General features: G+C 46.1%; 1 long non-coding RNA gene and 6 other non-coding genes across 7 annotated transcripts; 1 reads left to right on the top strand and 6 right to left on the bottom strand.

Moving 5' to 3' along the window:
- Nucleotides 1–4,497: 4,497 nt before the first annotated feature.
- Nucleotides 4,498–4,616, bottom strand: LOC115539326 (5S ribosomal RNA). Its single transcript, XR_003975841.1, has one exon. It is a non-coding gene; the product is annotated as a 5S ribosomal RNA (ribosomal RNA).
- Nucleotides 4,617–5,051: 435 nt separating this feature from the next.
- Nucleotides 5,052–5,170, bottom strand: LOC115539329 (5S ribosomal RNA). Its single transcript, XR_003975844.1, has one exon. It is a non-coding gene; the product is annotated as a 5S ribosomal RNA (ribosomal RNA).
- A 421-nt stretch (nucleotides 5,171–5,591) lies between these two features.
- On the bottom strand, nucleotides 5,592–5,710 carry LOC115539327 (5S ribosomal RNA). Its single transcript, XR_003975842.1, has one exon. It is a non-coding gene; the product is annotated as a 5S ribosomal RNA (ribosomal RNA).
- Nucleotides 5,711–6,145: 435 nt separating this feature from the next.
- LOC115539328 (5S ribosomal RNA) lies at nucleotides 6,146–6,264 on the bottom strand. Its single transcript, XR_003975843.1, has one exon. It is a non-coding gene; the product is annotated as a 5S ribosomal RNA (ribosomal RNA).
- Nucleotides 6,265–6,685: 421 nt separating this feature from the next.
- Nucleotides 6,686–6,804, bottom strand: LOC115539325 (5S ribosomal RNA). Its single transcript, XR_003975840.1, has one exon. It is a non-coding gene; the product is annotated as a 5S ribosomal RNA (ribosomal RNA).
- A 435-nt stretch (nucleotides 6,805–7,239) lies between these two features.
- Nucleotides 7,240–7,358, bottom strand: LOC115539324 (5S ribosomal RNA). Its single transcript, XR_003975839.1, has one exon. It is a non-coding gene; the product is annotated as a 5S ribosomal RNA (ribosomal RNA).
- A 7,031-nt stretch (nucleotides 7,359–14,389) lies between these two features.
- Nucleotides 14,390–15,008, top strand: LOC115539320 (uncharacterized). Its single transcript, XR_003975836.1, has 2 exons — nucleotides 14,390–14,490; nucleotides 14,837–15,008. It is a non-coding gene; the product is annotated as an uncharacterized LOC115539320 (long non-coding RNA).
- The last annotated feature ends 265 nt before the right edge of the window (nucleotides 15,009–15,273 follow it).

Genomic DNA, 15,273 nt, shown 5'->3' with positions numbered 1-15,273 from the left:
CTTTATCTCTCTTCATATATTCTATTATGTCCCTAATACTGCTAATTGTGTCTGCTATGTCCCTACCTGGTATACTATATGCCTGTGTGCTTCCCACCACCTTCCCTATTACCTGCTTGACCCTGTTGGCTAACACCCTTGCTAAAACTTTATAATCACCATTCAACATACTAAGTGGCCTGTAATTCTGTAGCTTAACCCTACTCCCTTTCTTGTGTATCACCGTTACTAACCCTGTCGACATGCTCAGCGGCATCTCGCCCTTCTCCTCTATCCATCTAAATAACCTCTCTAGCACTGGCACTAACTCCTCCCTAAACTCAAAATAAAATTCACCAATTAACCCATCTATCCCTGGACTCTTATTTCTCCCTAATGCCCCGTTTACACCATCCCGCTAATGGCCGCTAATGGCCGATGGACCACCGATGTGGAAGTCGGGGTGATTCGGGTGACATCGGGCTAAAAATATATGATCGGGTCAATTTATCGGGGTAGCATTTACACATACCCGATGTTATAACGATAACATAACGATTTATGCCAGGGAAGACACCCGAAGTGCGTTTGGCGTCATTTGACGTCATTTGGAATGACGCCAAACACGTCAAATGACGCGTTTGGCGTCATTTCTGGAGAAGGCAAAGGGGAGACTGGTTTAGACTGATATTTATTTATATATTTATTTATATTACAATAGCGATTTTATAATAATAGAACGCCGGTTCTAAATGGGCGAAGTACCCTGTAATTATAAAAGTAGGACATCCATCCATCACCCCCTATTTATACCCAAGTGGCAGATTGAGGGTCTTCCTTAACACAATCTGTTTACTCACAATCGTTATTTGTCTAGGGTTCTCGAGGGTCTTTCGTGTGTTGAAGTTGCCGATATAAAGACGATAAAAGACGATAAAGCGCGGAAGATTAACGAATATAGCCGATGTACTGCAGGAAAACTCCCGAACGACTTGCGATGTCTTACGTTATACTCCCGTTCTATTCCCGATTATAGCCGATTAGCCCATAAAAACACCTGGTAGCCGATTCTACCCCGATAGACCCAAAATTAACAAACATGTTCGTTCTTTGCCGATGTTGCCCGTTGTTGCCCGATCATTGAGCATTTCTTCCCGTTTCTTCCCGTTGTCTAACGATGTTCCCGGGAAGAGTAACGGTGTTTCCCGATGCAACCACACTATTTCCTGATGTTATAACGATAGCTGCTGATTTAGCCATCGGGCACCATCGGGGCCCACTATCGGGTAGGTGTAAACAGGGCATAACCCTCCTATCGCTTCATTTATTTCACCCGTCCCTATTCCTGTCTCACACATCTCCCTATCATCATCGCTCAACCTGGCTTTCACACTATCCAACACCTGCCTCATACTCTCCTCATCCACTTCTTCTTTCCTAAATAAATCCCTATAAAAATCTTCTACTCTTTCAGCTATCCCTACAAAATCAGTAATCCTTTCCTTCCACCTTTTCTAAATAATTCTTCTTCTGCTTCGTCTTTTCTAATCCTAAAAAGAATCCTGTACATTTCTCTCCCTCAATCACATATCTGGCCCTGCTTCTGACTATTGCACCCATACACCTCCTCTGTTCTATCTCCTTCAGTTCATCCTTAATTCTAATATACTTCCCCAAATCATAGCCTACCACCTCATCCGCTCTCTTTGCCTCTAGCTAAATCTCCCTTTAACCTCCTCTCTCTCTCTCTCTCTCTCTGTGTCATATTCCTGCCTCTACTATAACCCATACTCAATTCCTTTATCTCTCCTTTCAAACTCTCCCACCACCTCCCAATGTCCTCCTCATACATTCTTCTCATTCTCATTCTTCCTCCTCAATATACATTCTCTCACTTTCCTTTTGTACTTTTCTTCTCTCAGCAACTCACCATTCATACACCACACGCCTCCCCCTCTCCTCTCAAACCCCTGACCTAAATTAAACCCTAACACCATGTGATCACTGAGCGCAGTAACCTTATACTCAATTCTCCCTATCCTACCTGCAATGCCGTTTGTACTCGAGACTAAATCTATCCTACTCTGTTTTAAAACTCCTCTCACCACTTGCCTCCTTGAAAAAACCCTCCCCTCTGGATTCCTTTAACTCCACACATCTATTAAACCATTGTCTCTCATAACCTCCTCCAACACACCTCTTGACACGTCATTCCTGAAACACATACTTGCAGACGCATCCAACCTCCCACACCACACGTTAAAGTCACCCACCACTAAACAGTTTTCCACACACATTCCCCCCAATCCCTCAAAAAAAACCCTCCTCTCCTTCACCTCATTCGGCGCATACACATTCAACAATCGACATATTTTACCCAAGTACTCAAAAGTAATTCCTATCACCCTCCCATCACCATCATCCACACACTTCGTCACTTTCTCAACCACTCCCCTTTTCACTAAAATTGCTACCCCTCTTGATTTAACACCACCATTATTCACATACATGTCCCCCATCAATTCTCTCTCAACCACCCTCATAACCTCCTCATCCCAATGTGTCTCTTGTAAACATATTATGTCTGCCTCACACACCATCAAGGTTTGCTGCCTCCTGTTCCTGTCCCTTAGCCCATTAGCGTTAAAAGAAGTTATCCTGATCATTAAAAGTATAAATGAGAAGAGATTCCACACGTTATATTATTAATTTGCACTTTTTTTCCCCTTATCTTCTCTCTCCTTCCTCCCCGATGGTCTTTTCCTATTTCCACCCACCACCTCCATGTTTTCCTCCCCACTGTCTGATATATCCGAAGCCACCCACTTCCTACTTTCTGTTATATCAGCAGCCCTCCACCCAAACTTAATCCCGCTTGCCACCGACCTTCCTCCTCCCTGTCCCACCACAGTCATTCCACTCTTTCCCACGTTCTTCTCCCCTCCTTTCGCTCCCTCCCCCGCGCTGCTCCGCTCCTCTCGCTCGTCCGTCCCCCTCACCGCACTGTCCGCGCTGCAGCCGTTCTCCCTTTCCATCTCTCCTCCCGTCTCCGTTGTCTCTTCCGCTGCGCTCACGTCCTCTACCATTCCTTCCTGCTCCTCGTCCTCCTGCTCTCCTTCCCCGCCGACTCCCACGCCACTCCCGCCTTCTCCTCCTTGTCGCCTCTGTTCCGCGTCTGTGCCACACTCTCTTGCGTAGTGCCCCTGTCCATGGCACCTGTGGCATTTAAACTCCGGACAGTCCCTCAGAATGTGCCCCGGTTGGATACACATCCTACATACCTTCTCCTGCCTGTCGTGGATCACCCGGAAGTACTGGGGACCCGTAGCTGTGCTGAACTGCGTCGAATACGGCAACGACCTAACCAAGTCATTAAACTTCACCTTCAGAAACCTGGTCCCGTCTGCAATGTTAGTGCCAGGCCACATTCTCCTTTTGATCGGTGAGGCAGCAGAGACCCCCCACCCCTGTGGCTTCAGAATAACATCCTTGTCCGTGGTGTACGCCGGAAGCTCCAAGAACGACACCACCGTTTCGTCACTGGTAAGCTCCTTTGCAACTATACTAACCCCTCTTATTTTGAAACCGTCCATTAGTTTATTCTTCCCGCTGAGATGTCCCATTGTCAATTCATACCTTTTCAAACCAGTTTTACGGCACGCCATCAACTCCCCGCACACCTCTCTCGTCACTCTCATAAACTCCATTACCGTTACTGGATCTTCCCCGATCAGTTCCACACTCACGGTCAGTTCTTTGTCGTATCTAATCTCTTTATCACCAGCCTCTCCTCCCCTCTGGTCTATCTTTCCGCAGTCTACTTCATCCGAGCCTTTCCCGTTTCCATGATCCGTTCCCATTATGTCCGTCTGCATAATAATCCTTCCCCAAAACAATGGGAGAACTATGTTCCCCCCAAACAGTACCTCACTGTTTGGGGGAGATGTATCAAGAAAAATCAAAAAATAAAGCACTTAAACAAGCATAAAGGTAGCAACAAACACTCGCCTGCTCTCTGCTCACTTCCTGCTTCCTGCTCGCACACCTGACCGAGATCAGACGAGATCGGGCGTGCCTAAGGTGGTATGGCCGTAAGCAATTATAGACTTGACCATATTAGCTTTTATACAGGAGGAGGACGTAAGGAGTGAGAGCGCTGCCGTGGCCAGAGACGGGACTAGTACAGAAACAATGATTAGATCCATAATGAATGAATGAATACGTTATTCCAGACTCAGAGTTACATATTTGAACGCAATGCATTACACTGCTTGGGCGTCATCGTTTGCGTGATCTTTTGAAGAAACGTAGCGTTGCAAAACCTGGGATGGACTAAGGTGGACCGCCGTCATTGCAGCTCTCTGCTACGTCACTACACTGTCCACATGTTTCACAAATAGAGTTTGAGGAGACGTCGTCAGAGTCTGTATGTTGCTCAAATTCTCCAAAACAGTGGGCGCTAAAGATCAGCGCACGGTAGGCCATTGCATCCAATGAGCTCGAGTTGAAATAGTATAATGCTTACAGCACCTGGTATTCCCAGGCGGTCACCCATCCAAGTACTAACCAGGCCCGACCCTGCGTAGCTTCCGAGATCAGACGAGATCGGGGGTGCCTAAGGTGGCATGGCCGTAAGCAATTATAGACTTGACCATATTAGCTTTTTTACAGGAGGAGGACGTAAGGAGTGAGAGCGCTGCCGTGGCCAGAGACGGGACTTGTACAGAAACAATGATTAGATCCATAATGAATGAATGAATACGTTATTCCAGACTCAGAGTTACATATTTGAACGCAATGCATTACACTGCTTGGGCGTCATCGTTTGCGTGATCTTTTGAAGAAACGTAGCGTTGCAAAACCTGGGATGGACTAAGGTGGACCGCCGTCATTGCAGCTCTCTGCTGCTCCCTGCTAGCAGCGTCACTACACTGTCCACATGTTTCACAAATAGAGTTTGAGGAGACGTCGTCAGAGTCTGTATGTTGCTTAAATTCTCCAAAACAGTGGGCGCTAAAGATCAGCGCACGGTAGGCCATTGCATCCAATGAGCTCGAGTTGAAAAAGTATAATGCTTACAGCACCTGGTATTCCCAGGCGGTCACCCATCCAAGTACTAACCAGGCCCGACCCTGCTTAGCTTCCGAGATCAGAGGAGATCGGGCGTGCCTAAGATTGTATGGCCGTAAGCATTCATCGACTTGACCATATTAGCTTTTATACAGGGGAAGGACGTAAGGAGTGAGAGCGCTTCCGTGGCCAGAGACGGGACTTGTACAGAAACAATGATTAGATCCATAATGAATGAATGAATACGTTATTCCAGACTCAGAGTTACATATTTGAACGCAATGCATTACACTGCTTGGGCGTCATCGTTTGCGTGATCTTTTGAAGAAACGTAGCGTTGCAAAACCTGGGATGGACTAAGGTGGACCGCCGTCATTGCAGCTCTCTGCTACGTCACTACACTGTCCATATGTTTCACAAATAGAGTTTGAGGAGACGTCGTCAGAGTCTGTATGTTGCTCAAATTCTCCAAAACAGTGGGCGCTAAAGATCAGCGCACGGTAGGCCATTGCATCCAATGAGCTCGAGTTGAAATAGTATAATGCTTACAGCACCTGGTATTCCCAGGCGGTCACCCATCCAAGTACTAACCAGGCCCGACCCTGCGTAGCTTCCGAGATCAGACGAGATCGGGGGTGCCTAAGGTGGAATGGCCGTAAGCAATTATAGACTTGACCATATTAGCTTTTATACAGGAGGAGGACGTAAGGAGTGAGAGCGCTGCCGTGGCCAGAGACGGGACTTGTACAGAAACAATGATTAGATCCATAATGAATGAATGAATACGTTATTCCAGACTCAGAGTTACATATTTGAACGCAATGCATTACACTGCTTGGGCGTCATCGTTTGCGTGATCTTTTGAAGAAACGTAGCGTTGCAAAACCTGGGATGGACTAAGGTGGACCGCCGTCATTGCAGCTCTCTGCTGCTCCCTGCTAGCAGCGTCACTACACTGTCCACATGTTTCACAAATAGAGTTTGAGGAGACGTCGTCAGAGTCTGTATGTTGCTTAAATTCTCCAAAACAGTGGGCGCTAAAGATCAGCGCACGGTAGGCCATTGCATCCAATGAGCTCGAGTTGAAAAAGTATAATGCTTACAGCACCTGGTATTCCCAGGCGGTCACCCATCCAAGTACTAACCAGGCCCGACCCTGCTTAGCTTCCGAGATCAGAGGAGATCGGGCGTGCCTAAGATTGTATGGCCGTAAGCATTCATCGACTTGACCATATTAGCTTTTATACAGGGGAAGGACGTAAGGAGTGAGAGCGCTTCCGTGGCCAGAGACGGGACTTGTACAGAAACAATGATTAGATCCATAATGAATGAATGAATACGTTATTCCAGACTCAGAGTTACATATTTGAACGCAATGCATTACACTGCTTTGGCGTCATCGTTTGCGTGATCTTTTGAAGAAACGTAGCGTTGCAAAACCTTGGATGGATTGAGGTTGACCGCCGTCATTGCAGCTCTCTGCTACGTCACTACACTGTCCACATGTTTCACAAATAGAGTTTGAGGAGACGTCGTCAGAGTCTGTATGTTGCTCAAATTCTCCAAAACAGTGGGCGCTAAAGATCAGCGCACGGTAGGCCATTGCATCAAATGAGCTCGAGTTGAAATAGTATAATGCTTACAGCACCTGGTATTCCCAGGCGGTCACCCATCCAAGTACTAACCAGGCCCGACCCGGCGTAGCTTCCGAGATCAGACGAGATCGGGCGTGCCTAAGGTGGCATGGCCGTAAGCAATTATAGACTTGACCATATTAGCTTTTATACAGGAGGAGGACATAAGGAGTGAGAGCGCTGCCGTGGCCAGAGACGGGACTTGTACAGAAACAATGATTAGATCCATAATGAATGAATGAATACGTTATTCCAGACTCAGAGTTACATATTTGAACGCAATGCATTACACTGCTTGGGCGTCATCGTTTGCGTGATCTTTTGAAGAAACGTAGCGTTGCAAAACCTGGGATGGACTAAGGTGGACCGCCGTCATTGCAGCTCTCTGCTGCTCCCTGCTAGCAGCGTCACTACACTGTCCACATGTTTCACAAATAGAGTTTGAGGAGACGTCGTCAGAGTCTGTATGTTGCTTAAATTCTCCAAAACAGTGGGCGCTAAAGATCAGCGCACGGTAGGCCATTGCATCCAATGAGCTCGAGTTGAAAAAGTATAATGCTTACAGCACCTGGTATTCCCAGGCGGTCACCCATCCAAGTACTAACCAGGCCCGACCCTGCTTAGCTTCCGAGATCAGACGAGATCGGGCGTGCCTAAGGTGGTATGGCCGTAAGCATTTATAGACTTGACCATATTAGCTTTTATACAGGGGGAGGACGTAAGGAGTGAGAGCGCTGCCGTGGCCAGAGACGGGACTTGTACAGAAACAATGATTAGATCCATAATGAATGAATGAATACGTTATTCCAGACTGAGAGTTACATATTTGAACGCAATGCATTACACTGCTTTGGCGGCATCGTTTGCGTGATCTTTTGAAGAAACGTAGCGTTGCAAAACCTGGGATGGACTAAGGTGGACCGCCGGCATTGCAGCTCTCTGCTGCTCCCTGCTAGCAGCGTCACTACACTGTCCACATGTTTCAAAAATAGAGTTTGAGGAGACGTCGTCAGAGTCTGTATGTTGCTTAAATTCTCCAAAACAGTGGGCGCTAAAGATCAGCGCACGGTAGGCCATTGCATCCAATGAGCTCGAGTTGAAAAAGTTTAATGCTTACAGCACCTGGTATTCCCAGGCGGTCACCCATCCAAGTACTAACCAGGCCCGACCCTGCGTAGCTTCCGAGATCAGACGAGAGCGGGCGTGCCTTTTTATTTTTTTATTAACACAAAATATATACATACACCATCATACATAAATAAAACATAAAACAAATAAAACAAGAAAGATACTTCAGATCCATCTCAAACCAAAATAACTACAAACAATACTGGGTTAGCCAGGATGCTTTTGTAAAAACCTTCAATACACTGGCCCCTCACCAAATCAAAAAAGTCATGAACTTAAAACACTAATTAACAAGAAATAAAAAAAAAAAAATAGTCAGTCACCCTGCAGACCTCAACTCATCCAAAATCCAATTTCACTTCCCCATCGCCTCCAAGCACAACAAAAGTGCTCCCCTCCACAAACCCTCCCAGAAACTCATCTTCCCCAACATATCTATAAACCATATTCACATCTCTTCTCATTATACTTTTAAAAACACTCCATACCTCAACTCTCTTCTCCTCATAATGGGCCAAATTCCTCCTGAGCTTGACAGCAAACCTTGCGTGGCTTAAAACATAATTTAACAGATTAACATTACAACCCTCCACCTTACTTATCACCCCAAACAGCCACAACTCTCTCCATTCTATTCTCTCCACAAACCCCCTCCCCAACATCTGTTTATTAATCCTTTAATTTTCACAAAGTATCCCTCCAACTCACAACATTCAACAAACTCATGCATACACGTTTCCACCCCCACTCCGCACACATCACATTTCTTCCTCACATTCACATCAAACCTACTGATTATTAAATTGTTAAACACCCTGTTGTGCCGCAAAAGGAAATCCAAATCTTCACATTCAATACAGTTCCATTTCACTCTTAAATTCCTCCATATTCCCCCTACATCCATATCAATCAACACTCTAACCCATACTTTCTCCGCAGCCGGTCTCCTCACTTCTTTCCCTCTTAAACATCTATACATGACTCTCGTTTTCAAACTCTTCAGACTCACCCTCCTTTCTCCTTCCCCCACATACATTTCTATCTCTCCTTCCCCATTCACCACAGCCTCTCTCTCAATCATCCCAACCCATTCTCTCGGCATACCCTCCTTGATCCTTTCCAACACTCCCTGTGCCGTACCCAACCATATTTCATCCCCTCTTTCCCTCACCTCGTCGACCATTACCTGTGCCCTCATGAACCCAGGTACATACTCATAAACTAAATCCTTCACCTTCCTAACCCCTGCTCTCCAAATCACCCTGTTATAAATTGTGTTCCCTTCAAATGTGATTTTTGGATTTAAAAACACTGGTTGCTCCCATACCTGCTTAACATCCTTACACTCATACTTCACACATTTCACAAACTCTCCCCACGCTCCCAACACCTCCTTATAAAACTCAGACACTCCACTCAACATACCTTTCTTTAGTTCCATATACACTCCACTCTCTCCACACCCACCGCATTTATTAATTGCTTCCCTTAAAAACACCTTCCATATATGATCCCTCTTGTCCTTTAAATATCTCACCACCATTTTCACCCTAAGTGCTTTCTTTCTCCTTTCTAAATTAATCAATTTTAACCCACCATCCTCATACTCATTTTCCATCACCTCCCTGGCTATCCTAACCCCCTTCCCACCCCACACAAACTCACTCACCATTCTCTCCACCTCCTTCAAAACTCTATCAGGCACATCCAACACATTCATTGCATACACAAGCTTGCTCATTACCAGCGCATTCACAACTGTCACCTTCCCCTTCAACTTCAACCCTCTAAGTTTCCAAAACCTTAACGTCTTCCTAATACCATTCATTATCCCTTCAAATTGCATATCTCTCCCTTCTTTATCCTCTATCCCTAAGTTCACACCTAATATCCTAAAATAATCATTTTCCTCTTTCAATCCTATCTCCCTCCTACCTGCTCTCTCCACACCTACATACATGATTTCTGACTTTTCCATGTTTATTTTCGCCCCTGATGCCCTGCCATACAACTCTACACTACCTAAAACCTCAACTACACTTTCCCTGTCCCTAACTGTAACTGTCGTGTCATCTGCATACTGAAATAATAAACTAACCCGCCCCCCTGGCAACTCTATACCCCTGATCCTATCATTTTGCATAAGAAGGGCCGCTAGCGGCTCTGCCGACAAGGAGTACAGCAGTGCCGACAGCGGACAGCCTTGCCTAACCGACCTTTCCAGTCTAAATGCGTCTGTAACTATCCCATTGATTTTAACGCAACTCACTGCCCTGTCGTACATCCTCTTTATCCATCCTACCAACCTGTACCCAAAACCAAATTTATCTAACACTCTATATAAATAATCATGATCCACCCTATCAAATGCTTTGTTCAAATCTAAACTTACAGCTATCCCCCCTTTATCTCTCTTCATATATTCTATTGTGTCCCTAATACTGCTAATTGTGTCTGCTATGTCCCTACCTGGTATACTATATGCCTGTGTGCTTCCCACCACCTTCCCTATTACCTGTTTGACCCTGTTGGCTAACACCCTTGCTAAAACTTTATAATCACCATTCAACATACTAAGTGGCCTATAATTCTGTAGCTTAACCCTACTCCCTTTCTTGTGTATCACCGTTACTAACCCTGTCGACATGCTCAGCGGCATCTCGCCCTTCTCCTCTATCCATCTGATGCCGCTTTTCCACCGCACATGTAGCTCGACTCGACACGACACGACTCGACACGACTCGACACGGTAGCAGCGCGGGTCCTTTTCCACCGCAAATAGTACCTCCGGGACGTGGGCGGGGTCGGCTGCGCGAAAGGGCCGTGACGTATTTTTGTACGCGACGCAAACAACACCTACGTAACCCACACATGGACAGAACCCACATAACAACAATGGAGAACATCGATGCGATGGTATTCGTGTTCGTATTATTAGCTGGCATGTTGAAGAAGTGGAATATGTTGGCTGCGGCGCTGCTATGGCTGTTACCAGCATGGTTGCCATGTCGCTCTCGTGACTTCGTCACACTCTCTGGCCAATCAGTGGCCGGCCGTCTGCCGACGTCACCTTTTAGCATTGGCTCAGCCGCTTGGAACCTAGAGCGAGGCGGTACTAGAAAAAGCAGCCACTTCAGGTACCAGATACCATGTTTTCGCGGTGGAAACGCAAAAAAGGCGAGCTGAGTCGAGTCGAGTCGAGTCGTGTCGAGCTGGTACCATGCAGTGGAAAAGCGGCATAAATAACCTCTCCAGCACTGGCACTAACTCCTCCCTAAACTCAACATAAAATTCACCAATTAACCCATCTATCCCTGGACTCTTATTTCTCCCTAACCCTCCTATCGCTTCATTTATTTCACCCGTCCCTATTCCTGTCTCACACTTCTCCCTATCATCATCGCTCAACCTGGCTTTCACACTATCCAACACCTGCCTCATACTCTCCTCATCCACTTCTTCTTTCCTAAATAAATCCCTATAAAAAGCTTCTACTCTTTCAGCTATCCCAACAAAATCAGTAATCATCTCCCCTTCCTTTCCTTCCACCTTTTCTAAATAATTCTTCTTCTGCTTCGTCTTTTCTAATCCTAAAAAGAATCCTGTACATTTCTCTCCCTCAATCACATATCTGGCCCTACTTCTGACTATTGTACCCATACACCTCCTCTGTTCTATCTCCTTCAGTTCATCCTTAATTCTAATATACTTCCCCAAATCATAGCCTACCATCTCATCCGCTCTCTTTGCCTCTAGCTAAATCTCCCTTTAACCTCCTCTCTCTCTCTCTCTCTCTCTGTGTCATATTCCTGCCTCTACTATAACCCATACTCAATTCCTTTATCTCTCCTTTCAAACTCTCCCACCACCTCCCAATGTCCTCCTCATACATTCTCTCATTCTTCCTCCTCAAAATACATTCTCTCACTTTCCTTTTGTACTTTTCTTCTCTCAGCAACTCACCATTCATACACCACACGCCTCCCCCTCTCCTCTCAAACCCCTGACCCAAGTTAAACCCCAACACCATGTGATCACTAAGCGCAGTAACCTTATAATCAATTCTCCCTATCCTACCTGCAATGCCATTTGTACTCAAGACTAAATCTAACCAACTCTGTTTTAACACTCCTCTCACCACTTGCCTCCTTGAAAAAACCCTCCCCTCTGGATTCCTTTCTCTCCACACATCTGTTAAACCATTCACACTCATAACCTCTTTCAACAAACATCTTGACGAGTCATTCCTGAAACACACACTCGTAGAAGCATCCAACCTCCCACACCACACGTTAAAGTCACCCACCACCAAACAGTTTTCCACACACATTCCCCCCAATCCCTCAAAAAAAAACCTCCTCTCCTTCTCCTCATTCGGCGCATACACATTCAACAATCGACATATTTTACCCAAGTACTCAAAAGTAATTCCTATCACCCTCCCATCACCATCATCCACACACTTCGTCACATTCTCAACCACTCCCCTTTTCACTAAAATTGCTACCCCTCTTGATTTAACACCACCATTATTCACATACATGTCCCCCATCCATTCTCTCTCAACCACCCTCATAACCTCCTCATCCCAATGTGTCTCTTGTAAACATATTATTTCTGCCTCACACACACCATCAAGGTTTGCTGCCTCCTGTTCCTGTCCCTTAGCCCATTAGCGTTAAAAGAAGTTATCCTGATCATTAAAAGTATAAATGAGAAGAGATTCCACACGTTATGTTATTAATTTGCACTTTTTTTTCCCACTTAATCCCCCTTGCCACCGACCTTCCCTCTCCCTGTCCCACCACAGTCATTCCACTCTTTACCCCGATCTTCTCCCCTCCTTTCGCTCCCTCACCCGCGCTGCTCCGCTCCTCTCGCTCGTCCGTCCCCCTCACCGCACTGTCCGCGCTGCAGCCGTTCTCCTCCCTTTCCTTCTCTCCTCCCGTCTCCGTTAACTCTTCCGCTGCCGTCACGTCCTCTGCCATTCCTTCCTGCTCCTCGTCCTCCTGCTCTCCTTCCCCACCGACTCCAACGCCACTTCCTTCTGCTTCAGTCGCCTCAGCTCCGCTACCGCCTTCTCCTCCCTCTCCTCTCGGTCGCTCCTCCTCCTCGCCGACGTCCGTCTCCCGTCTCCCGCCTTCTCCTCCTTGTCGCCTCTGTTCCTCGTCTGTGCCACACTCTCTTGCGTAGTGCCCCTGTCCATGGCACCTGTGGCATCTGAACTCCGGACAGTCCCTCAGAATGTGCCCCGGTTGGATCCTACATACCTTCTCCTGTCTGTCGTGGATCACCCGGAAGTACTGGGGACCCGTAGCTGTGCTGAACTTCGTAGAATACGGCAACCATAGATATATATAGAACACTAGATACGTCACGGCAATGTTGAGCTCCGGTCGGCTGACGGCCACCGCGGCGGCCATCTTGAATGGGTCAACCCGCTGTCTAGTGCATTACACCATATGGAAAATTCATACAAAGATGTAGCAAATTTGAGCGGTGATGGCTCAGTGGATGACACTAAAAACATCATAGTTGATATTCCATGTTTGATTTTAAGTGGTAGTAAGATTTTTTTTTTCCTCTATGTTATACAAGAAACACACTTTTTAACACATGACATTTAACTTGCCACTGATTATATCTACTATCAGAAATGTTTCTGCTGGACTAAGATGAAATTTTATTTCTCAAAAAGTAAATATCTTATCCATTTAGCTTATAACTCTCATATATAGTTATATATAACTATATATAATTATAAAGTGATTTCCTCTGATCTGGTTTGTACTGTACGACGGTGTACACACTTGAAAGCAGCACAATGAACTGTCATTGTTTTTTTTTGAGAAATGAGCTGTGAACATATATATCTATGGCTGTCTGACAGTCTGAGAATACCTACTCAAGACCCACACAAGATGGCGGCTCCGTGTGCCGCGGCTGAGAGGGGCGTGGCGTATCTAGTGTTCTATATATATCTATGACGGCAACGACCTGACCAAGTCATTAAACTTCACTTTCAGAAACCTGGTCCCGTCTGCAATGTTAGTGCCAGGCCACATTCTTCTTTTGATCGGTGAGGCAGCTGAGACCCCCCACCCCTGTAGCTTCAGAATAACGTCATTGTCCGTGGTGTACGCCGGAAGCTCCAAGAACGACACCACCGTTTCGTCACTGGTAAGCTCTTTTGCAATTATAGAGGGTTTTCACCGACGTCACGTCTTGGGCAGTAACCCGGATGCGCGGTCATGTTGGAGGCACTCGATGTAAACACTGCGCTGTAATGCATGTAAACTCTGCGCTGGATAAACGAAAACGCTGCGATGGATAAAGGTCATAAACCCAAGAAAAGCTCGTCAAAAGGCGTTATAGATGCAAAGGCATACAGGGAAGGACTTGGACCGGGCGAAAAAGCACGATATTTGAGGAAGTTAGATTTGATTGGTGGTGCAGATCCCTACGAGTTGGCTCCCTCGTCTTGGATCAATGACGACCCGGAGAGTCTTCCGTCTGTTTGTTATCCTGACATCGTCAACTACCTGGTTTTCTCGCCAAGCCCATACACAGCGGAAGACAAGCGTACAAAAGTTTGGAGGCCTATAACCAGATGGTGTGTGGATGGGTGAGGGAGATTCAATACCAAGTCATCGACGACAGATGTGTTGCGAAGGCCAAAGTAAGTAATGCAATAATGTCTTTAATCAACCTAACCATAACTGTATGATATCATTGCAATACCCAAGGTGTAGCCAGGTGATTCTCAACCGTTTTTCATTTCAAGGACCCCCAGTTTGATATGCAGTCCACAGACCACAGTCTAGATTGCTATGTACACTGTACACTATCAACTTTATTTATAGTGCATTTATCACTATCAGAGTTTATAACCTCTGGGGGCCTGTGTGGCCACATTGTGAACAAGTGATGCAGATAAGCCTAACTGTTATTCATTTTTTTAAAGTGAAACGGTGAGAAACTATTTTGTTATTCTTACTTATTTGGTTGTCATGTCTTTTATTCAGGTTCTCCATTCTCAATCAATCCGAGAAACACCCCTGGAACCCTGGATAATCGCTGAGAAGTCTGGTCGGATACTTGGAGCCCACTGCACGTGTATGGCTGGCCTCGGAGAGACGTGCACACATGTTGCTGCATTATTGTTTCTCATAGAAGAAACAGTGAAGTTGAGGGACTCAGACAGTGACGCAAGAGAAGGCGTATTGGCTGTTACCTACTGCACTGTCTAAGGTGGAATACAGGGAATGCCGGAAGATTGACTTCACTGTAACCAAGAGGTCTCAAGTAAAAGAGCTGGCAGGATGAAATGTGCTGCTCTTGGACAGCCACTTGAGGACCCAAGTGATACTTCCACTTCTTCTACTGTTACAGTTGGGAAACCGCAACAGCCAACCAGTGATGAACTGTCATCATTATTCAGTGCTCTTAGCGCGACTGGATC

This window comes from Gadus morhua, unplaced genomic scaffold (genome assembly GCF_902167405.1).
Source record: "Gadus morhua unplaced genomic scaffold, gadMor3.0, whole genome shotgun sequence".
Classification (NCBI taxonomy): Eukaryota; Metazoa; Chordata; class Actinopteri; order Gadiformes; family Gadidae; genus Gadus; species Gadus morhua.
This window is presented reverse-complemented; position numbering and strand designations above follow the sequence as displayed.